At 44.4% G+C, this 23,492-nt stretch overlaps 1 long non-coding RNA gene across 3 annotated transcripts; it reads left to right on the forward strand.

The window, feature by feature from the left end:
• Positions 1-404: 404 nt before the first annotated feature.
• Positions 405-20,859, forward strand: LOC108962320 (uncharacterized). Of its 3 annotated transcripts, XR_007778811.1 has the most exons (7): positions 405-751; positions 5,410-5,593; positions 6,122-6,250; positions 6,940-7,006; positions 11,233-11,487; positions 15,880-16,007; positions 16,761-20,859. It is a non-coding gene; the product is annotated as an uncharacterized LOC108962320 (long non-coding RNA). The 3 variants fall into 3 exon arrangements; XR_007778810.1 differs by lacking the exon at positions 405-751 and having other exon boundaries at positions 2,113-5,593; XR_007778812.1 differs by lacking the exons at positions 405-751; positions 6,122-6,250 and having other exon boundaries at positions 2,113-5,593.
• The last annotated feature ends 2,633 nt before the right edge of the window (positions 20,860-23,492 follow it).

The raw sequence follows: 23,492 nt of genomic DNA on the forward strand, positions 1-23,492 counted from the left end.
GAATTGATAAGAGCTGGGAGGAACAGACTCAGACCTTGCAAAGCTTTCTGTATGTGTGTTTATATACAGGTACTGACTGCTACAGTTCTGCTGCCTGTTTATAAGAACAAAACTCCATGTACAAACATTCAAAACACTTTCAAGACCAGTAATGTTTGCAGGATAGACTGAAACCCTTTAATAATGTTTATTTTCTCCTTATATTCATTGGGTAATAAGGATGTGTGCTACCAGTGTCACTCTGGTGAAAAACCAGTGCATCCCACCTGTGGTATTCTATGGAAAGGGGTGTAGCTGTCTCATCCATCCACCCTGCTCTCTCAGGGCAGAAAAACATTGTGGTTTATGTTAGAGTCTGGATCTGTGGAAATAACAACCCTCAAACCGTTTTTAACACCTGGGAGATGTTTCAAAATATACCTGGCTTTGCCATGGTTTTTTTTTTTTTTATTAATCTTCTATTATGAATGCTGTTTTCCAGTCAGACAAAATCAAATTTTTCTGTGCCTGATGCTGATATGTATTCCACCCAAATTGCACACAGCAAGCAGCACTATTTATACTATTTCTTTTCTACAGCTTGGATAATTTGAAGAACCTGGTCTGTGCTGTCAGCTGTGGTAGCACCAAACCTGGTTCATCAGGAGACATAAAGAGGTTTGGAAGGAACTTTGGGAACACCTGAAGCCCTCAAAGCACACACATGAAGTCAGTTGGATGGGATGCTGCTTAGAGTCTCATGGATCAAAATGTCAGTGGTGAAGGAGAAAGTGCCACTGGTGGTTTGTTTGTTTGTTTGATATTTGTGTTTTAAGGATGGCTAATTCTGTCAGAGCTCTGTACAAGCCCACGCTGCAGGGGCTTCCTGAGGAGATGTTTATTGTAGCAGCAGCGAGCCAGCCCAGCCTGTCTCCATCACAGCTTTGCCTGTGCTTTCCCTCACATGCACCATCAATATCAACATGGGAACCCTGCAGTTGCTTTCTGCTGTGTGGGTGTCTTGAGTCACCTCTCCCTGTGGGTGCCTGGCAATGAGGTTTTCTTACCCTCACAGCATCCCTTGTGCCTCTGCGTGAAGGACAATGTCCTCTCTGTGTAAATCAGGAGTCTGCGTGTTCAGGGCACTTGCTGAGAAGGCAGCAAAACGTAGCTAAAGCAGAAGAAATCTCTTGTTATTTCCAAGGTCATCCTCACTCAAAATTTGCTTAAATAATAATTATTTGCTAAATGTTAAAAGGGCTTTTACAGAAGCATCACAGACTGAGCTGGAATTTTCCCCGTCTGGCAGAAACTGGTCATTCCCAAAATTTTATCCAAGATGTATTGCCATTTCATGAGTCAGATAGAAAACCTGATCTTGTAAGAGAACTAAATCCCCTGTCACTCAATTTCAGTTAATTTCTATTTGGAGTAAGACATGTGGGAAGAAGGAATATCTTTAATTGTCACATTTAAAAGAATAGGCAAACTTTTGGGTGCACAAGTGTTTCTCAGGGGACAATGTAACTTGTAGGAGAGCTGTGTCTACGTGCCAAGCTGATTTCTCTTCTCTCCTTGCACCCATTCTTAAGACTTATCTCAAAGAATTACATTCCCTTTTCCTTTCCTACCTCATCTCAAGGAACTGCCATTGTTTTCCTCTTTCACCTCTTTTTCTTCCCCCCCTCTGTGCTCCACAGAGCTGAGTTTACTGGGGGCTGCCCAGGGAAACTTTGAGAATGTGATTCTGCTCAGACTGAGTCAGAGGCTCACAGGCATCTTTGGGTTGTGCTGGTTTCCATGTCCCAAATCTTGCTTCTGTCTGAGCTGTGTAGGCTGTGCACCTGTTAGCTGGGCACTGGAGATCCTGGCTTCCCAGAGGCAGTCAGTGCTGGACTGGGATCCATTTAGGATAAACACATCTCTGGACATGTAAAATGGGATCACTGCAGGGTTATTTTAAAGGTCAGCCTGCTAGATTTGTATGGCAGCCCTGGGGGTGACTGCCTGCCTCATGTGATTTATGTGGACCAGGCATGTGGCCAAATACTGATAATGCTGATAGGAAAAGATGGGGAAGGTGTATCCTAACACTGCAAATATTGAACCTCTTACCGTTATAATCTTATTAAAAAAGGGAAATTTAGTAGGAAAATTAGTAACATACTCAATGATAGAGATTTATGAGAATTTTCAACAATTTCAGAGCAAACCCCCACCCTTGTGGGAACCAGACATCTGTGGGGGTAAGGGCAGCTTCTTGTTCTGATTAATATAATACAAATGCAAATAACATCAAGATTTAAAATTCAGGCAGCTGAACTGCAACCCTAAGGAAATCACCTGCAAAACCATTAGAAGGATTTGGTTTCTTCAAATTCTGAAAGCATTCACAGTTTTTTTTTTTTTTAATGGGAGAAGGGAGGGTTCAAAAAAATAAGAGGGTTAAAAAGCACCATGGTGGATTTTGAAGGGGGCTGTGGGCAGTTATTCATCTCAGAAATACTTATTCAACAATGGGTATCAGGGTCAGATGATTTATACCTGCCCCAAATCCCATTAACACAGACATTACATATTAGAAAATTCCCTTTTGTAGATATAATCAAATAACAGTAAATAGTCAACAAAGAAAAAGAGCAAGGATTAAACTCATTCATCATAGCTAGCACATCTGTAGCAAATCCAGAGAAAGGAAAAAATAAAAGGGAGGGAAAACCACCATTTTTATCATCATGTACGTGTTCCTAATTTATTACTGTGCACATGAGGGGTGAGTATCAGTGTTATAGCTGGAAGTAGGGAGAAATGACAAAGCAGAGGGCAACATCTTCCTCATCTTGCAATGGTTCTGAGGCTTGTCAGGGGCTCAGGATGGGCCTGAAGGTGCAGCCTGGCCATGCAGCCCCTCAGTGCTCCAGTCAGAGCTCATGGGGTGAACTCTACCTGTGGCTGTCCATTCCCAGACTCATTTTGAGGTCTGTCAGTGCTATGGCAGAGAATTTTGTCCTCTCTGCATGACTTTGTAGGATGCATCCCCAGCAGCAGCCAGCTCCAGAAGCACAGCCTGTCCCAGAGTGCCCCAAGGACTGCAGGAGGAGAGGAGAGGCTGCAGAGGAGGCTCCTTGCTCACACCACAGGGGTTTGAGCTCTGCCTTGTGCCACCTGCACATGGGCTGGGGGATTCCCTAAAACAGAGAGGACTGAGTGAGGGTTTGCACAACAGCCCCAAATGTAATTTCATTAACCTGCTCTCTTGTAAAATCCAGTACAGCTCATTTGGTTCTGGATATTTCTTCCTAGACCTAATTTTTACTGCTGTAATAGTTTTGATCTGCTTGCTCACAGTTAAATCTCTCTTTGTTAGGACTTCAGCATTTGTTTGTTTCTTTGCTAAGCACCCTCTCTTAAGTATGGCAGCATTCTGCAAAGTGGTTTTAAATAACTAGACCTGTAGCCATCCCAGTAAAGGAGCTAGGAATGCTTTATGGAGCAAAACATTGTTTTCATTGTGTTTTTCCAATTACTTTGTAATTCATAAGGTTCAGTAGCTCACAATGAGTCTCCCAGCCATTATTGCAAATTTGCACAGTTCTGCTATAGGTAAATTACAGGATAGAGAACTCCAGCAAGAAAAGAAGCTCCTTTACTTTCTGTCAAGCCTTCCTTCCCCTTGACTTTCTCCTGTCTCTCTGTGTTCTCTTTGTTCTGCTCTGGCTCCAAGGAATGAGTTTCTGGGTACTGCTGGTGGATGCTTCAGAGAGCTTCCTGGAAAATCAGTGAGATGGGACTTGAAACTCTTTCTGATCTGTGAGAGCCTTTTTCAGCTGTTAGGAGGAACAGCCCCACAAATTCCTGTGGCTCTTCAGGAAGTAGCTACTTTTACTCAGCTGCCTGGAGCAGGAAAGGAGTCAGGTGTCCCTGTGTCTGTCCTGTGCTGTGTTTAGCAGGGGCAGCTGGGATAATGTTTCTATCCTTCCTGGAAACTGTGAACCCTGGGGAGAAACAAGCCTGTTCATCTTCTTTTCACCCTTCTTTTTTTTCTCTGTGCTCTCCTCTACCTCTCCCTCTGCCCTGTCCTTCTCTCTTCCCATCTTCTCTGAGCTGTGTGATTGTTTCAGCAACAAACAATGGTCCTGTGGAGAGATCAGCAGGAGCCACTTAATCTGCTGGGGGAGATTACCACAGTCTAGCAAGGAAGGAAAAGGATACTGTTTATCTGGAGGAGCAAACAGTAAACAACCACCTTTGCAAACCACCTCAGGACTGCAGAGTCCCAGAGAAGAGGTGAAGCCCCTGAGACCCCTCTCTATAGCCCAGGCAGAGTGCACTTTCATGAGTTCAGGTTCAAAGGACAGATTTGGACTTTGCTTCTCCACACTCTGTGTGTCTGTCCATCCCTCCTGAAAGCTTCTGGCACTGTCAGACAGTTTCACCAGTTTGATAGAGGGATGGTGGCTTACAGATGTGGCTCCTGTCAGATTCACAGCCTCAGATGGGCAGTGAAATCCCTGCTGCACGAGGTGAGGAGAAGATGCCACAGAACCAGGTCTCCCTTGATGCTGGAGGGTCCAGCTGGATTTTGTGAGTGCCCCAGGCACAGAGAAAGCTCCCACTGAAGTTTGTACCTTCCCAGACCTGAGGGAATTTTGTAGAGCTCCAGATATGGATGACAGGGCTGCTTCTTGTTCTAGCTATGTAAGTTCACAAACTCTGCACAGTGTCCAGTGCAATCAGTCCAACTTGCCATGAGGCTTCACTGGCCAGTGCAGAGGATCCATGGAGGCAATGGATGGGAAAGAGATGCCAGCCCAGCAGCAAGAAGGGAGACTTTGAACAGGGCAGCACTGAGAGAAGCACTGGAATGTGGCAATGGAACATTTAACATCTGTAGAGAAGAGCACTTATGGCTGGGGTCCAGGTGAAGGTGGCTCAAGGCTCTGAGCTGGAACAGGGCGTTTATGTCCAGCAGGAGATGCCAGAAGAGAATGGGAATACTTCTTCTGTTTCATCACATTTCTCAGGAAAAAAACAGAGGGTAAAGCAATGCTGAAATCCTCCGAGGAAGTTGGAAAAGCATTTATTGTCTCCAAAATATGAAAAAAAAAACAAAACTAACTGATGAAAACTGATCTATTTCACCTGCTTGCATCTTTAATGTCTAGAATTTACAAAGCCTTTTCTAAGAGGGTGGCTCTTGCTTAATTGCTTCTAGTCCTGTTCACTACCAAAGATTAAATCTTTACAGACTTGGGCTGGAAACTTCACCAGAAATTGCTGGTGAACCAAAATAAAAATGGGGGAAGCTGAGTAAACATAAACTAACTGTGTTAAGTGTCTGTCTCTGAAGGGTCATAAAGTCTATTTTGGAAAGCTCAGCTGTAAGTTTAAGCATCAGGGTTGCTTTAAGTAACACAGCTTATTTTACAGGTGCTTTAAAGCAGCTTGGAAAAGAACAGGAGAATAGCTCCTGTTGCTGAAGGTCTCCAGGACAGGACACACTGTCTCTCTCCTGTGCTAGTGCAGGGATGTGCCATGAGCACTGCAGCACTCAGCTGCTTCCAGCCTGTGGATAACTGATGGATAACACAAGAGAGGAGTCCCTGTGAGTGGGGTAAGGACTCTGTTACCATTGCCTTTTATATTTACAGAAACATGACATTCTGAGCAAAGAATGAGGCTCATGTGGAAGCCCTTTCTTTCTCCCCCTTAGATTTTCAGTTCTCATTTATTCTTTGGTCCTTAGAGAGGGATCTGTGTGTTTACTGGAAAAACTCTGGCTCTTAATCAGAACAGCTCAGCTAGTGACAGTAAATGTGATAGCTGTACCCATGAGATGTAGTGGTTATTTATTACAGGCTCACTGATGGCAAAATGTTTGGATAACAGTAATAATAATTAGAGGCACTTAATCCCTTTTTGTTGTAGTAACTGCTCAGGGCTGCATGCTCTGGGATGTGAACAATTGTTCATATTGCATGAGGCTGAGTTTTAATACCTTTCTGGGTGAATAATATTTATTCATATTTATTTCAAGATAATACAGCTTTTCACTCAGCAATTCCACTGATTATCTCAAGCATATGCCACATACTGTCATCCCAAAAGGTTAAGTCCTAACTCCTACTTATTCTCCCCCCAGGGGATGTCAGCACTGAGATGCAATGTTTCAGGAGAGTCTGCTCCCCAGCAAGCTGCTTAAATCCCTCTGCAGAGCTGGAAAATCCACAGTTATTATGGGCTCCCAGGGGCCAGATCCTGAGATGTGAAGGTATTTTTGGGGTAGGGCTGTTTGAGAGGAGGCTGTCACCCCTGCTGGGTGGCAGCCCAGGCTCTAGCTCACTACAAGGCACTGCAAGCAGCTGCCTGCTAATGATAAGTCTAATTAATTTGAACATCTTTCCAGACCAGTTCAGGGGCTGTACAGACCTCAGATCATTCACATGTGCGTGTGTAGGGCTGCATGGACCAGCCCAGGGGGTGCTGCTGTCCAAGGGGATGTTGATACATCCCTCTGGAGCACAGCCCACCCTGGAGTGTAGTCTGCAGTCCTGACACAGCACATGGAGCTGATGAGGATGTGTAAACATGTGTCCATCTGCTGAGAAGCAATTTAAGTGTGGTTGTAAAGCCTCTAAGGTGAGGGTGACACTGCTGTTGGGAAGATAGACGAGTCATCATCAGTGTGCTGGTTGTAGCAGCATTTGCCTACTAACACATCAAAAGATGCTGTATACTGAACATAACTAAATATCCAATTACAAATATTCAATAAATTAGGACTTTCAGTTCCAGTGATAGCTTATTTCCCTAAATGAAAGCCCTGAGATAAAAAAAATAAATATATCCTGATATAGAAAATGTAACATGCTTTTCAAAACATTATTGGAACCATTCCTTACCCTTTCAGTAAAATGTAGTCTACCAAACACACCATATTTTTCCTTTTCTCCATTTTAGCACTGACAGGTGGATAATAGAAATGTTCTGGACAGTCAGAGGGCTGCTGGAGATGACATATGAGAAGGTGAGTGAGCAGCTCTGTTCCTTCATGACAGATCTCCTCTGCAGGACCAAGAGGCAGATTTAAACTCCCTGCTGAAGGGTCCTAGCCAGGAAAGCCATTTGAGAGTATCTACTGCTCAGTATTCAACACATCAGCAAAACCCAGTTTTTCCTATTCATTCTGGAAGAGGGGGAATGACTGTTCCACACTGGTCTGGGTTTGCAGGTTTGTATCTGTTCAGGGCCAAAGTGACATCAGCACAAACTCTGTCAGGTTTGTTTTTATGAGTTGTCTGGGCACAGACAGTTCTTTGGTGAAATAACTGCTTTTCAGCTGTTTGTCTCAAGTCTCACTTTCAAAATTTGCCTGTTTTTCCAGAAAATCACTGCTGGAGTGCATTTGAGGAGGGCTTACCTTCTGTGTAACAGCTGAGATCAAAGAACCTTTACATGTGCTTGCTTTTAAGCTTCTCTGAATCCAGAGCTGGGCAGGGAGAGGCAAGAAGAAGAAGAGGCAACTCTGGAAGACTGGTTGATCCAGTGCTGGAAAAGTGTTCCCAGGTCTCTTCCCAAGGAGCAAAGTCTGACAATGTGGCTGTTTCCTGCTCCTGGAAAAGCTCCCTGTGTGTCCAGCACAGAGCCACATGCAGTCCCTAACTCATTATATGGCCAGGGTGAGATTCCCTCTGTGTCAGGATTGTGAATATGCCTAGAAACACACAACATGTTTTTTTGTCTAAAGCCTGGGCATAAACCTCTATCCCTCTATCCTAAACATGGTTAAAAGTGGCTTAGGAGTTTTTTCCCATGCTGGCAATGCCCTGGGCAGTAACCTGGCCCAAGCTGTGCCCAGTCACCAGTCAGGGCTGGGTGGCTGCAGGCAGCATGGGGCACTGCCTGGGTCTAGCTCTGCTCTCCAGCTTGGCATAACATCCTCACTGGAAGGTGTGGAAGAGGTTTGGAGAGGCTGCAGAGCTGAGCAGGGAAGTGGGGAGGGACACAGAACTCCTGGGTTTGTGCCCACAGGGAGCTGTGGAGTGCCCTTGAGTCCAGGTGTTCCCATGCAGAGCCCCAGGTGTGGGCACAAAGCTCTGGCACCTTGTGGCACTGGGGTACACCTGATTGCTCTGACCATGCAGGGCCACCAGGTCATGTGTTTGTGGCTATTGCTACTTTTGTTGGAAAAGCAGAACTGTCATGTCTCATTTGGGTAATGCCTTGCAAGCCTCAAATTGTACATGAAATCCACGGTGAAAAGCAGTTCAGAATTCTGTGCCTGAATGTATCCTGTGCCCTAGAAACTGTTAAACCCTTTCATGTAGTGACAGCAGGTTAGCATATCTGCAGAGAGGGAGACTGCTGCTGGTTCAGCAATAGATTAGCTGATGTAAAAAGCTAAAGGTCTTCTCTGTGTGTTTTAACCTCCTAAAGCCAGTTGGAAGTTGGGATCTCTAATCTAAAAGAACTGGAAGAAGTGTTTAATAGCCCAAAGGCAAGGGTCAAAATTCAAAACCCCCAGCATTTATGTTGTTCCAAAGAAGATAGGGAAAAATCAGATTCCCCAATGCCAGCAAACAAATGTGTAGGATAACAGCATGTGCTGTGTAGGAGTGTAAATTCTGTGCCCCAGCTACAGGGCAGAGGGTTTTACTTACAATTGATGTGTCCAAGAAAGAGGAATTGGAGAAATTAGGGGACTTCTAGGTTTTGGGTCCAGTAAATGCTAAGGAAATATGTTTAGCTAATTCATCTCTGTTACAAAAACAGTCCCAATGCTGTTTTCAGCTGCAGACAATGGGTTGTGCACAATTATGATCTGTTAAAACAAGACTCAAAGCAGGATCTTTGATGCTTTCTGATCTATCCCCACCAGGCTGGAAAGGGCAAAGCAGCTGCAGTTGGGTGCAGACATTTGGGCAACCTGTCAACCTTTAGCTTTTGATATGTTGATTCTGGGGCTTTTTAAACAAAATGGTTTTATTTTAATTTGGAGCATTCCCACTTCATCAGTTCTGTGTTGGCAGATGGGAAGGGAATGAGAACTCTTCTGGCTGCATATGTGTCACCTAACACTGGATATTTGGTACCACCCAAGGTTTTCTCCAAATCTAAACTAGGTTAGTCCTGTACCTCCTCAGCAGACAGGGTGTCTCAGCACAGTAAAGTCTGAACTTGTCATATTTGATAAGACCTGAGCTTGTTGCAATATGAAGTAAAGTTTAATGAGAAGAGGGTGTTGCTTTCCAACCAAATGGGGTCACTTTTCCCTTGTTGGCCATAATCCTTTATTATACCAACAGAATTATGGTACAAAGTCCATTTATTTTCCCACATGTAATGAAGACAAGCACTCATGACAACTTGTGATGGCTCTTTGGCAAGTAAATATTTAATTTTTGAATGAATATGTTTGCTGTTAGAAGATACGGAACTAATTATTCCCTGGGTGTTATAACAAAATTAAAGAAACAGCCATGGTGTACTTGTACAATGCATTTGTAATTGCAGCAAGAAAGGGGAAAACTAAACATTTCATTAGGGAGAGGCAATGTTTTACACAACTCCTGTGAAAAAGGAGATCCCTTGTATAGGATGAACTCTATGAAGAATCTGGGCACAGGAGGTTGAGTTTTGTGAACATTCACTCCATGGCTTATATCAGCACTTGCAAAATCTGCAACGAATATTTCCACTTGAAATCAAATGAATTATCAAGGGAGCAGATGTAGAATTTCATTGAGATATTTTATACAGTAATTATAATACACCCAGGTTTTGAAGCATCTAGATCTCAGGATGCTCTATGAGCAGAATGGAGTGAAATAGCTCTCTGCATCTGCAGAAGGTCTCATGAAATGCAAAATAAATAGCTGAAAGAAATATTCTTACTAGGGGAAAAATGAGGCTTCAATGTGTGTCGTAAATTTAGCTAACAGAATCCTGAGCAGGGATACTGGTTATAGATTTCAACACCACCCCCACCTCTGCTCCAGCAGCAACTAAATCTTCCTTCCTTTTCAGCAAAACCCTGTTAAAACAACCCCCTTCCAGCAGCAATGCTGACATCCTGATCCTGCTGCTGTGCAGGAGCATTCTCAAGGTCACTGCAGCCTCTAAAACTCTTGGTGATGGCAGTTGGAATTTGGGGATGTTGGTGTAAGCCACCATGGCACGAGGGAGACAGGCTGAATGCAGAGGAGACAGCCATTGCTCTTTTCCATGAAGGCACACAGAATATGGCACCAAACCTTCTAGGTCCATTTCCAAGGACAGGCAAAAACCCTGGAAATCCTGAGGAGCAGGGCAAGGAGAATGCCATGACATTCAGTGAGGTAAAACACAGCCAGTCCTGCCCTGGGGACACGTCAGCCCCTTGGGCTGGGGACTGACAGCTCAGGGAGCTCTGCAGAGAGGACCTGGGGCACTGCAGGTGTATTTGAGGTGGTGACACCTGCCTGTCACCTGTTTTGGGGTGTTCAGGTGTGGCCACAGGTCAGACACTGCACTCAGCACCTGTGAGGCTGCAGCTCCAGGTGGACACTGTGGGTTTGGTGTGTCCCTGGGCCACAGAGAGGTCACCAAAGGTGGACACTGTGGGTTTGGTGTGTCCCTGGCCACAGAGAGGTCACCAAAGGTGGACACTGTGGGTTTGGTGTGTCCCTGGCCACAGAGAGGTCACCAAAGGTGGACACTGTGGGTTTGGTGTATCCCTGGGCCACAGAGAGGTCACCAAAGGTGGACACTGTGGGTTTGGTGTGTCCCTGGCCATGGAGAGGTCACCAAGGGGAAGCAGTCCAGCAGAAAGTCAGTGGGCACACAGGAGAGTGCAGCACGTGATATTTCAGGAGAGGTTCTGAGGGTTGGGTTTGTTTATCCTGGGGGAGATAAGGGGGCATCTAATCTCTGTCTACCATTAGTGGACAGGGACTGGATGGATGATGGATTCAGACTCTGCCACAGTGTGCTGCACAAAGACAGGGCAGTGGTCATGCACTGCAGCAAGGGAAATTCCTTCTGTTTGCACATGGGGAAAAATCCTCAGAATAAGGGTTATGCAGCAGGAGCCATATTCCTTGGGGAGGCTGTGGGGTCTCCATCCTTGAGATGTATCAGAAGAGAACTGGAAAGGCCCTCAACAACCTCCCTTAGCATTGAAGTAGTCCCAGCTTTAAACAGGAGGCTGAACTGGAAGCTGTCATAGGTCCCTTCTCACCTCAGTTATCCTCTGATTCTCTGACTTTATTTCAGGAAGCTGATAATACCTGTGAAATTTGGTCCTACCATGAAGAAATGGTTGTTAGTATGGCACTCCATCCTTCAGTAAATATGTTCCATGTGGATATTTATAGTCCTGCCTGCTCCCTTCAGTGAGAACAGGACGTTCTTCCTCCCATAAGCTCTGTGCAGCTGCCAGGAGAGATGGTGGAAGCCTTTCCTCCCCTCACCTACTGTGGATGTTCATTGGTTTCAGTCCCACAGCCCCTGCAATATCCAAGGATCTGTGTAAGTGTTTGAAAGGATCTAATTTAAAAAGATAACTGTCTCTTCTAGGCAGTGCTAGTATCCGTGGGTGAGTTTGATTGGCTTGCAGACCATGTGTTAATTTCGGGGACAAGAATAAAAAGAGGAAAAAGCCAGTCCCCATCTGCTCACTGAGCTGCTCCTATCCCTGGGGACACACAGCTTGTGTCCTGGAGCTCCTGACGGTGCTGTGGGGTGGTTCCAGGCAGGTGTGGGGGTGACCTGCTCCCCTCCCTCTCCCTGACCTTCCTGGTGTCCCTGTGTCCATCCTGGAGCAGTGCCCAGGTCACCCTTGGAGCCCTCTGGATCCTGGATCCTTGGGGCTGAAATAAAAGGGAATTGCTTGGACACCAACAACTTCCAACAAATGCACCTGGTATTTGTGAGAACTGCTCCCTGGTGATGAGTCTGGCACACAGGAATTCTCAGGAAGGTTGGATTTCAATGGGGATGACTCTTTTTTCCCTGCCAGCTGTTTCTCTCTTAGCTGTGTTCTCTCTAATGAAATTGCCCATTCAGCGCTGGGTTTGTAATTTAAACTGAGTGCTATAGATTAACAGTTGTTGCTGCTTTATTATTGAAATGAGAGTCATGAGATCAATTTAACTGCTCCTGGCTTCATTATTTGCTTAAGACAATAGACTTATCTCTGCAAATTCTATTGCTTTGTGGGTATTTTTAGCTTAATTATCATAGATATTAGCAACAATCAACAAAGATTTCTTAGGTGCAAGTGCTTGCTCCTTGGAACACTAGTTTTTTATTGATTTTGTACTTTTAACTTGTCTTCCTCTTTTGTAGTCAATCCAGTCTGCTCTCAGAAAAAACAACCAAACAGGAACAAAAGCAAAAGGAAAACAATCCAACTTACTTTGCAAAGACTTAAATGTTTTCTTAGTAGCTTATTTTCAGAATTAAATGAATAGTGAAGGTTGTGTCTTCTGTTATATATAATTAAATATTCTGGCAATTGAGCCTGTGCAGGTAAAATGGGGACTGCAGCTGTTTTGGGGGGGTGGGGTATTTAAAATTGTTCAGAATAAATTAAAAGCTTACTTTGACATGAGCTTTCAGTGGGGCCTGAGTGATTCCAGGTTTCCCTTGCTTAGCAGAGTACCAAAAGCCAGCCCCAGGCCTTTTTCCCCAAGGTTTGTGGAGCAGCAGGACTGTCCCTCCCAGCCTGGCCAAGCAGTGACCACAGGTCCCAAGGCAGAGGTTGGTGCCTCCAGTGAAGGGAGGCAGACTTAGGTTCGTTCAAGCTGGATTGGCATAAAAACAGAGCCTCTGGTACTGCCAACAAAGTTTCAAAAATAATCTCTCAGTACGACTTCCTAGACTTCTAAATCCTACATTCACCTATAATTGGATCAATGTCCCCCAGCTGGCTTAGAGAAGGGGAAGGAGGGGTCAGGGAATGCACAGAGCTTTGGATCCTGGCATCAGTTAAAGGTTCTTGAACAATTTTATGTGCAATGTGTAAACAAAAGTCTGTCTGGTGGGTTGAAGGATAGCTGGATACCCCAGCAGAGCAAAGAAACCCATCTGCAGTGTTGTTTACACCACCTCTTCCATTTAAAATATAGCAGGAAAATGTCTTATTAACATTTCTTAAGAGTGTTAGTAAAAGGACTAGACAGCTTCCTGCATTTGAAGTGTCAAAAAAACAATTTTAATATCTAGTTTCATATAACATAAATATGTTTATCTTCCAGTCAACATTTTACTAACCATTTAGATTATTTCTAGATACATTAACCATAACTGCTGAAAACCTCTTAGACTGCTTTCAAACTGCATCCCTCACAAGATAATATTCAATGTTTTTCTTTTTTAAATAAGCAGAATTATCCTTATGTCACAAGATTTGTATCTCATCCTCTCTCTGTATTTCCTGCTTTTCCCCTTCTCCCCAAACAGGTGAGACAGTAGGAAAGCAGGGCTCATTTTATATCCTCTTTAACAGATGACAGACTAGTAAAAGTCTTGTGGGGATGCTGTGGGGGCTCTGTTCTAGCATTGCACCTCAAATCTTGTAGGACTTGGGTGGTTGGATATTGTGCTGCATTCAGACTAAAGTATTTTGCCCAAGGATGCAAAGAATAATTAAAAATGAATACACAAAATCAGGTTCAATGCCACTTCCATTGGAGTGTGCTCTTAATTGCTTTACTTTTAACTTATTGGTTCAGAATTTGGACATCCTTCTGGAAGGGTGACCTTTGGCATGTGTCCTTGTCAAATGAAGCCATCCTGGCTGAATTTCTGTCCAGAGGTCAGTCACAGGCAGGAGTAAAAGTAGATGTGTTGCTTTTTGCCTGATTGGTTTCTGCTCAGGTGAGACAGAGGGATGCCAGATTGTGTGCATCAGCCAAGCACCGGGTGCACTTGGTGTTTAATCCCAAGAGTCCAGAGGGGATGCAGGTGGGAACTAGGGCCCAGCAGGTGTGGCTGTCCCTACATCTGGATGCTGAGCAGTGCCACACTGCAGTGGTGGCTGTCCCCTTCCCCTGGCATGGCCCCACACACAGCTCCTCTGCAGGCTGCCACCACTGCTTTTCACATTCTCCATCATTTTGCCTGCAGTAGAGGCTCTCTTCTTGAAAACAACAACAACCAAGATTTAATGAGGAGATTTAGCTTTCCTTTGATAAGACCATGGCTGTAATAGAGTTTGCCTGCCTGAATAGTCCCATGGCACAGGCAGAAAGTCCAATATTTCCTTCTTTAGCATTATTTGACCAACTAAAAATTCAAGCCAAGGATTGCCTGTATTGCAAGAATACAAATGGGTTTTTCTCAATATCAGAACAAAGAGATGCACACATAACTGTAGGTGGTATGGAAATGAGTGTTTGTGAGTCTATAACAGCAGGATATAAATTGCTCCCAAATGATTGTTATTTTTTTGCCATGCCAGTTTAACATCTCTCCCAATTCTGAGAGATGCTAAAGGAGACTTTTCAAGTAGAATCTTCCAGTGAGACCGTGGGGTCTGCACAAAATAACCTCAGACCAGAAAAATTGAAAAGAATATGTATTTTAGTAAATAATGCTTTATGGAGCAAGTGCTGCAGTGAGCTGATATTCTCCCCACCTGAGGTGGCTCTGCAATTCACACCACCCCTGTACAGAGTGACCTTGTGTCTCCCAAATCTGCTGCTGCTGAACTCCACAGGCTGTTCCCATCTCCTGGCATGCTGTTCCTCTGCTGGCCATGGTTGTTGCCCTTCAGTCTCACCTTGGAGCAGATTAGTAGAAACTTTCAGTGTGTGTCCACTCCTTTCAGTATGTGCATCTCTCCTTTCTTCAGTTGTTTTGTTGTAGCTATGACTTTGCTCCTTGAAATAAATATCCTGCAAGTTACTAACCTGTCTTCCATCATCTGAAGGCAGATTTTTCATCTAGACTCTCTGAGGATGTCTAAAAGGAGTTCCAAAGGCTCTGTGTGCTGGGGGAAGGTGGCTCTTTGCATGTCACAGAATCTTCGGGAGCAGCACTAACTCATTCACACCTTGGTCAAATTAGCATTGACTAAGGAGGTGACAGAAACAAAAGACTTTCTCTCACAGCCATAATTCAAACTCTGACACTCACTGATTTGGATAAAATGCTTTGTTTTTGTAATAAATGCTCTCCTGCAAGTACCCATTGTTCAACAAGGTAAGTGCTGATTTAGAGCTCTAAATTCAGACCATGGTCTGAGTTTAAAGCAAGTAATTTCTGTACTACTAATTTGATTTCATCTGCCATGAGTACAGACCCCTCTTAAGTCCTTACTGTTATATCACATGGTGAGGTTTTGAATACCACATTTTTATACAGAACATAGATTAGGACTGTACAATGAGATCAGTGCGGATGTTTTTGTTCTTTTTATGGTTGTGTGAACTGGAATAGAGCCTAGCAGCAAGAACCTGACATGCAGTCCTGTCCCACACAGCCAGAAACCACAGCCAGGGGGAAAATTGTGCTCTTTGCACCCAGCAAAGTCAGGCTGCAAGAGGGGACACACATTGGGTCCTAACTCAGCTGGCCCCAGTGGAGGAGTGGAGAGCTATGAGAACACCAGAGAGTGTTTGCCTCTTGTTAGCAGTCCCTTAGTGCACACCCTGCTCCATTCTTACTCACAGTCTGCTCTGGTTGTGTTGGGGCAGGAGATTTTCCATGTAATTAGTTGAGGCAGAAGGAGAAGAGGATGCCTACTGATAATTTCAGTGCAGGTACAATGAGATTAACAGTGTGGGACAGCTGGGGTGGAAAGGCAGGTATGATTATTTTCCATTAGCCAAGCATACCTCTTCCCTGATGAGAGTGGCTATTGCATGGCTCCTGCCAGATCCAAGGAAAACACATCTGTCCTCTTTGTCCAGGCAGTTTGTAATGTGCTCTGGGATTTTCCGAGGTCAGAAGAGTGTTTGTCACTGCTGTTCAGCTGAGAAATGTTTTAGGAAACAATTACCATCTGCCTACTGCCTGAAGAGCAAGAAAACCAATAAGTTCTGGTAAGGTAATGACCACAAATTCAGGTCACAGGTTTTCAATCAAACCTTGATTGAGATGGGGAAACCATGAGGGACCATTTAACATGACAGTAACTCCAATTACAGCATCTTCAATATCCAGCTGAAGCCAATGGCTGTTCTATTTCCCTCCTGTAGCAGCATCCTCACCAAGATGATCTCTGCTCCCTCAGCTTTCCTGCAGTGAGGATCCTTTGTCCCCAGTGATTCATGGATGGGACAGTGTTCTGTGGGACAGAAGTTTTGCTCCTGTGATTTATCCATCCTAAACCATTGCCAATTGATGCAGTCTCAAGGCTCCTTCTGCAAGGACAAAGGACTCAGCCTTTGGTCTCACAAATGCATTTGCTCACTGGAACTGGGTTATTATCCCATAAAACCTTTCATCCTGTTAATGAAGGGAGCATGAAGCATGTCAAATAGACAGTAATTGATATAAGCTGAATGCTGCAGCCTGGCCTGACAGGGAACGTTCCAGCCTACTTTATTTTTACAACTATCATCCTAAAAAATATTTATGGATGGGTGGATTTTCCTACTCTTTCCAAGGCTGAGAAGTAGGTGGCTGGTACAATCCTACCCATTTGTTTTCAAATAACTATTCATCATTGGATGGCTTTCTCAAAGGGATATAGAAACATCCTTTGCTCAGGATGGCAGAGAAAGCCAAGAAAATAACAGCATGTTTGTTTTTGCCTGGCTCATTTATTGTTTACTGTTTGTCTGTGCATTTAGGAAGGCAAGGTGAATTTAATTGCAAAGCAGCAGAGAAATCCACTGAGAGGAAGATCAAGGAGTCTGAGGCCATTACAGACAAGTGGAATAATTGATGGTAGGAATTGAAAAGAAATTGCATATGAGACTTAATGACATCTTGTCTTGTTTTTGGGATGGTCATTTTCAATTGGCCAGCACTTGAGTATGGTTGGAATAGGGTACAACCATGCAGCCTCTGCTTACCAGGAGAGAAGAATTCAGGAGGATCAGAGCACTGAGAGCTCAGAGCAGCCCCAGCTAGCCCTGTGCTTGCTGCTCTGCTTCTGACCTCAGAGAAGTGCTCTGTGCAGAGAGCCTTGGGTCTTCTCAGGGTGCTGTGTGCTCATCTGAACTTCTTCCACATGCTGAAAAAAGAAATAGTTCTTTACAAGGGGGTGAGAAAAGCCAAGTGGTTTTCTAAGTTTTTAATTTAGAGCCCCATGCCAGCACCAAATGCCATCTCCAGCACTCTGGCCACTCACTATCCAGCAGCAGCTACTTACACATTGCAGAGAGTTATTCTTACAAGCCTGATTATGGGAGCAGATCAATGCACTGAGGGTGTTAAAATGGGGGTAGTTACTGTGCTTTACCAGTGCAGGAGGTCTGGTCCTCTGACCTGAGCTCTTTAGGTGCTTTGAGGTTAATACCACTGTTAATACCACTGTGGTGGAAAAGTACAGCAGCAACAGTTTTAGAACTCTTTTGTCCAAGTGACAAAGAGCTGGTCTTCATTGAGAACTTTCTGTTGCAGGTCATAAAGCTCAAGTGGAGAAATGCTTTCTCAGGTGATTGTTCACTTCTTGCTGCTAATTTTCAATATTAAGAATCATCCTGGCCATGGTTAATAATGATGAGTGATGTGCTGTTCCATCCAATGGGATAAGATGCAAGAGGTTCAATGACCTGGAGTGAGCTAAAAAAATGAAGGGAAAGAGCTGAACCAACCAGAACTTTACAAATTCACCTTATGATAATGAATACCTGCTCCCTTCCTTCTCAGAGGAATCAATTCCATTTTTCCATCCTGAGGGGCAAAGAAAATGCCAGTCCAAAAGACTGTTAGTGTGGATTGGCTGAAACTGCAAAGAAAGAAAAATTGTCCATGTGTCCACATGAGAGCAAGAGCAGCTCCCATTCTGCATCTTAATGGCAGTAGAAAATGACCAGCAATTCTGCAGCAGATTACAGGGTCACATCTCTCATTACTGTGGGCTATGCAGAAGGCAGAGTACATCACTGCAGATACCACAGTCCTGTCTGCCTCTCAAAATACTCCTTTCATTGCCTTTTTCTTCCTTTATTCTAATAGCAATGGAATGTGCTGAACTGCAAATGCTGGTGCTTGCTGTATTTTTCCTCATCCCTGGAGTTATATATTCATTTCCATCTTGTCAAAATAACCTGTTTATTCCATTTCTAAGTCCAGCATGAGATGGTTCTCATCTTCCCCATTCCCTGTGGTTTTATCACAACTGCCTGCCCACCTATGTGCTTTGTCTTAGCTACAGAGTTTCCTTTTTCCAGAAAGCTGTCAAGCAGTTCTCCCCAGCAGCAGAGACATGATGGTCAGTGCACAAGTCTCTTTGTGGTGAATTAATTGCAAGCCTCCCTACTAATTTCATTAAGAAAAGCAGCAGAGTGTCCTAACTTATCCTGGGTGATTTGGGAGCTCCTTTATTTCTCTGGTTGTCTCCAGTAGGTTGAAACAGATGATTGTATGCTCTGTGCTCCCACCTCCACACACCTCCTGCATCTCACCCACCCTGGTCCCTGCAGGCTGTGCCAGCCCAGCCCATCTGCTGAGGGGGCTGCAGCCCTCAGCAGGGACCAGCAGAGTTTCAGCAGCAACCAGGCTGCTCACCAGTGCCAGGGGATGGGCAAACAATGCTGTTGTACCAGAGCAGACTGAGGGTGGATGGCCAGAAAAATCCTCTTTCCACTCAAATTGTTCTGAAGCCCAGGGATATGTCCTCAAGGGGTGGTGGAATTCTTTACAGGATGGCCAGGCATGTCTCAGCCCCATGGTGGCCATAAGTCTTGGAGTTGGAAGATGGACTGGCTGTGGCCACTTGCTCTTTCATAGCTGTACAATTCTTTGGTTTCCAAAAATAAATGTAATTTTATTACCAGCTGCCTTATCATTGCTTTATTATTTTCCATTCAGAGCCTGCAAAACTGAATTACTGAGCATCCCCTAAATCTGCCACTCTTCACACAGCTCTGGTCTCTTCTGAACTCAACCAGAACCATCAGCTTTCAGGCAGGCAGGTGCAGATGGATCCCTGGAGCATCTGTAGGACACATTTATGAGTAATTACCTATCATCTAGAAGGTTACAGAGCAGCAGCTTAAGTGTGACCTGCCTTCTGCATTTATATCCAAGTCAAGACTAAGAAACATCTCTAGCAGATGGGAAAACTCTCCAGCCTCTCAAAGCTTCTCCAAGATGGATGATTTACTACCCAGCACCTCTCAGAGCAATGAGAGCTTATCCAACACAGTTTCTCCTAGATCTGCTTATTCTGTCTTCTTTATTCCATAAGGATCCCAACCAAGGTTCATCAAAACACGGAATGAGACCCTAGCCAGCAGAAGGGATTTTTTTTTTTTTTGACCTATTTTGTGACCTATTTTTTATGTGTGTCCTGCTAGGAAGTTGCATGCTTGGTTTTGACACGCTGTGTGTGCCACATGCAGAAATGTTTCCTGAGCAGTTTATGTCAGAACCTTTTAGTCCCTGGACTATCTAACTCTGTGTTCATCTGGGGATTTGCTGCTCTCAGTGCAGGACTGTCCCACACAAGGCAGGCAAGTGCCACAGTTTCTCTCTGACCTGCAGGGCAATGTTGGGAAGGTGACAGCCTTAGGACCTGTTGGGACCCTCTCCATGAGCCTCACCAGGAGCTCCACACACATCTCAACAAACTTACTCTTCTATCTCTAATATCCTTTTTTATGCCACTCTGGCAGAGAGTGGAAATACAAGCTTAGCTTTGTTTGGCTTTGCTGGTTTTGCAGATTCAGTCTGGATGCTGATCTGAAATGTCCTGTAGTGTGGAAAACACAGCTGCTGTGAGCAGAGGAAATTATGGAACCAGCTGAGTGAGTTTGTGGTGTTTCAAGGGGCTCCTCTAGACAGAAAAGGTGTTTGTGGCTCCTGGGGCTGGACCTGCACATTGCTCACTACCTGTGCCTCCACTCTGAGCTGGTTTCAATCCACACCTCCACTTTGTTGGTAGCTTCTCCCAGCTGCAAAGAAGTCATCCAGATGGAAATCACTTGTTTGGCTCTCTGGGAACAAAACCAAACCTTTTGGGGAGTTTCCATCCAGCCATCTAAAAGCTTGGCACAAATTTGGAAGTACAGAGGAATTTCTTGAATTGCAGCTTTCTAACAGCATTTTCCAAAACTCAGAGGCTGAATTTGGCCTGAGCTTTAGAAAATATCCAGGCAAAAACTTGTTAGGTGCAAACAGTTTCACTTTCCTTTAAACCAACATGGAAATAAGAACGAAAAGCTGAGTTTCAGTTCTACAAACAGTTCAGTGCTGGCTCAGTGGCTCCACTCCAAGACCTCTGTTGCCTCTTCCCTTTCTACTTGGAGTGCCTTGAGAGCACACATTCAGAGATTTTTGGGGAAATTTATGAGGAACAAGTGCTATGGAAATCTTATCTCATTATTTTGGTTTGGTGTTTTTCTTTAAATTAATCAAACAGTTAAAACAAACCATGCAGGCATTTGCAACACCAAAATGAAACACATTTTAGGGATGGTGATATTCATGGGAAGCAAAACTTATAGGAAATATATGAAGTCTCTCCAACTGTAACCCCTATTTTTTCCCTCATGTCATGAAGTCATTGATTCTTTAGAATTTCCCAAATGTGTCCAGAGTAAAAGCAGTGCCTTGCAGAGGGTTTGGACACTATTTTTGCCATGGTCAAAGTGAAAGCTCCCATTGTCAGCAGCAAAACCCTGGAGGGAATGTGCCAGCCAGGAGAGATTAAATGTTCTTTGTATTGTGCAACAGAAAGCGTTGTAAGGTTGATTACAATAAAAGCTTTCCAAAGTGGCAGCATTGGGTTCCTTCTCCTTTTTTCCTTCCTTTAAGCTGTTATAAAAAGAAATAACATTTCAGCAAAGTGAATGGCCATTCAGTGCTGAGGATGAAATGTACATTCCTTTTTCAGGGACAGACAGTGACCACTGCAGTCCCTGGGGCTGAGTGGTGGAGCTGGCTCTCTGGCAGAAGGCTGTGCTGCTGCCTTGAAAATGGGAAAAATCACCTTCAGCATACCCTGGTGTTGCTTTGAGGTGGGACAGGTTTATGTCAAGCTCCCTAGTCTCTCCAGAAGGCAGTTTCATTAATGTCACAGCAATCTGATAGGGGTGACACGACTTCTGGAGAGTGTCTGTCTGTTTGTAACATGCCTGGTTTAAAGTCAGAACACTGAGAAACAGAAATAATCCCAAATATACTCACTGCAATTTGAAAACCTTTCAGATGCCTCCAAGCAGCTAGAATTCCTCAAAGCCCTGCTGAGATCTGGTAAATCCTGTCCTGTCAGTGGGTAAGACCTTGTTTTCCTGGGACAGGTCAGTGAGAGGGGATCTCAGCCTCTGCTGAGAGCACTCAGAATGGTGCAGAAGTGCAGAAATAAGTGCCACTGTCCACTCACTCCTTTTCTCTTCAGTTGACTTCAAGAAATTAGGAAATTAAATGAAATTTACTTTTGTTTATCTGGGGAATTCAAAGTGAAAGTCAGAAAATGAAAACTAAAACAGTGTCCTGCCCTGTTGAAATTAAATACATGACCTGCAATTCCCAGCCATCCCCAGCACCCCTTGGGTTAATGCAGCTCTCTGCTTATCCAGTTAGGAAAGAATGGGGCAACAAACAAGATCTCATCAAGCTGATGGGCCAGGAAATATCTATCTGAATTTTCTCCATAGAAAGCCATTCTAACTGATATGAAGGCATCCCTGCATTTGTGGTTGCTGCATTTTCTGTGAGCAAATCATCCTGGTAGAAATTTCCCAGCTATCTTTTTCAGGAATAATTGGGTCATGATAATGCAGTGCCTTGAAGAGAGCCTGGAAAGATTAGGCATGCTTGCTTTGAAAAGATTAGCCATGCTTGTTTGGGAGAGGAGGGGTCACAATAAAAATAATGACTGCTTTATCTAAACATCTCAGAAATCTGTAATTGTGGTTTTATACAAGGGTGGACAGATATTTGTTATTAAAATGACAAGTACAAACTCATAAAAGGGAAGGGAAATTTTACAAGATTTGACACTATTCTATGATTAGCAAGACAAGGGAGAAGTGACAAAGGTGGCACTGAACATCTGCAAGTCTGGAGAGGAAATGTTCCCAGATAGAAAGGAATGAGACAAACCTCTCTGTGTGCAAATGCCAGAAAGACCCAAAATGCCCCAAAGCTATGGGGGTTTTGTTTCATTTCTTTTTCAGATGGCTGAGCACTAACAAGTCCAGGCCCCACAGAAACCCACCCAGTTCACAGACAGGGCAGGGGAGAGGCCATCTGCTTCATTTTCCTGCTCTAAAGAATCACTAATGATCCTGATGTTTCTTCAGCCTGTCTGTCAGCAGGGCTAAAAAACACACATGTGGGCACTTCACCTTCCCATGTGAATCAGCACCCTCCATTTGCCTGGTGCAGTCAGATTTGTGGTTATTAACTCTTGCAGTAGTATACAGGCATCAAGGATGTTGGATAGGACAGGATATTTCCTCCCTTCTTACTCCCACTAGGAACAAACCCATCCCCCAAATTTTTAGGTTTTCATGGAGCCCAGCACCATTATAGCTGTCTGTAGATTTTTTTTCTTTTTTTGTTGCCCTACACCATTATTGCCAGCCCTTAAACTAGACCTGCAATACACCAATATTTCCTTCACTTCACCAAGAGCCCTTCAGGTTTGATCATCAGCCCAGGTGGCATCACTTCATGATCAAGGAGGTCAAAATCACCCTCTAGAGCCATGAATTTCTCAAGCAGCACCTGGCTGTGGTGATGTGTCCCAGGTGAGGAGGGAAGGACAGGGAGGGGCCACAGGAGCAGGGCTGAGCTCCTGTGGGGCTCCTAAGGGAGGCAATCAGGGCACTCAGCTGCTGTGGTGGGCTCAGAAATGGGAGCTCTCCCTAACAGGTGGGAGAAGCTGTTATTGGTGAGGGCTCTGTAGTGTATTTAAGGAAGGATGGTGGATGGAACCCTAGCTTGGTACCATGTGCTCAGCTGTGAGCACCCTCCAGGCTGGCTGGGGGAAGCAAAGCCGCCCCTAGATCTGCTCTAGAGCATTTCTTTCTGACCTGTTGCCTTCATGTTGTCATTGTTGGCTGCTAATTACTCTCTTCGTGCTTCTGGGAGCTGCTGTGTGGGCTTGGCAGAGGAGGCAGACTCAATATTCAGCCTTTATGAGTTATGTGGTGCCAGCCGTGCCAGGAGGAACTGTTTGCAGAAGAAAACTTTTTGATATCTTTTTTTTCCCTGAATATCACTTTAATGGTTTATGAATAATGGGAAAAAGAACTTGTGCTTGAACTTTTCCATCGCTGCCTCCCTGTGAATGAATCCAAGCTGCACCCCTGCTGGACAACTGCCAAGGTATGGATCTGCTTCTCACTGGAGCTCTGGCTGTGTTTCCTCTCTGATATTCTGGTGGAGCAAATATCAACATTTGC

Source organism: Serinus canaria, chromosome 14 (genome assembly GCF_022539315.1).
Source record: "Serinus canaria isolate serCan28SL12 chromosome 14, serCan2020, whole genome shotgun sequence".
In the NCBI taxonomy this organism is placed as follows: Eukaryota; Metazoa; Chordata; class Aves; order Passeriformes; family Fringillidae; genus Serinus; species Serinus canaria.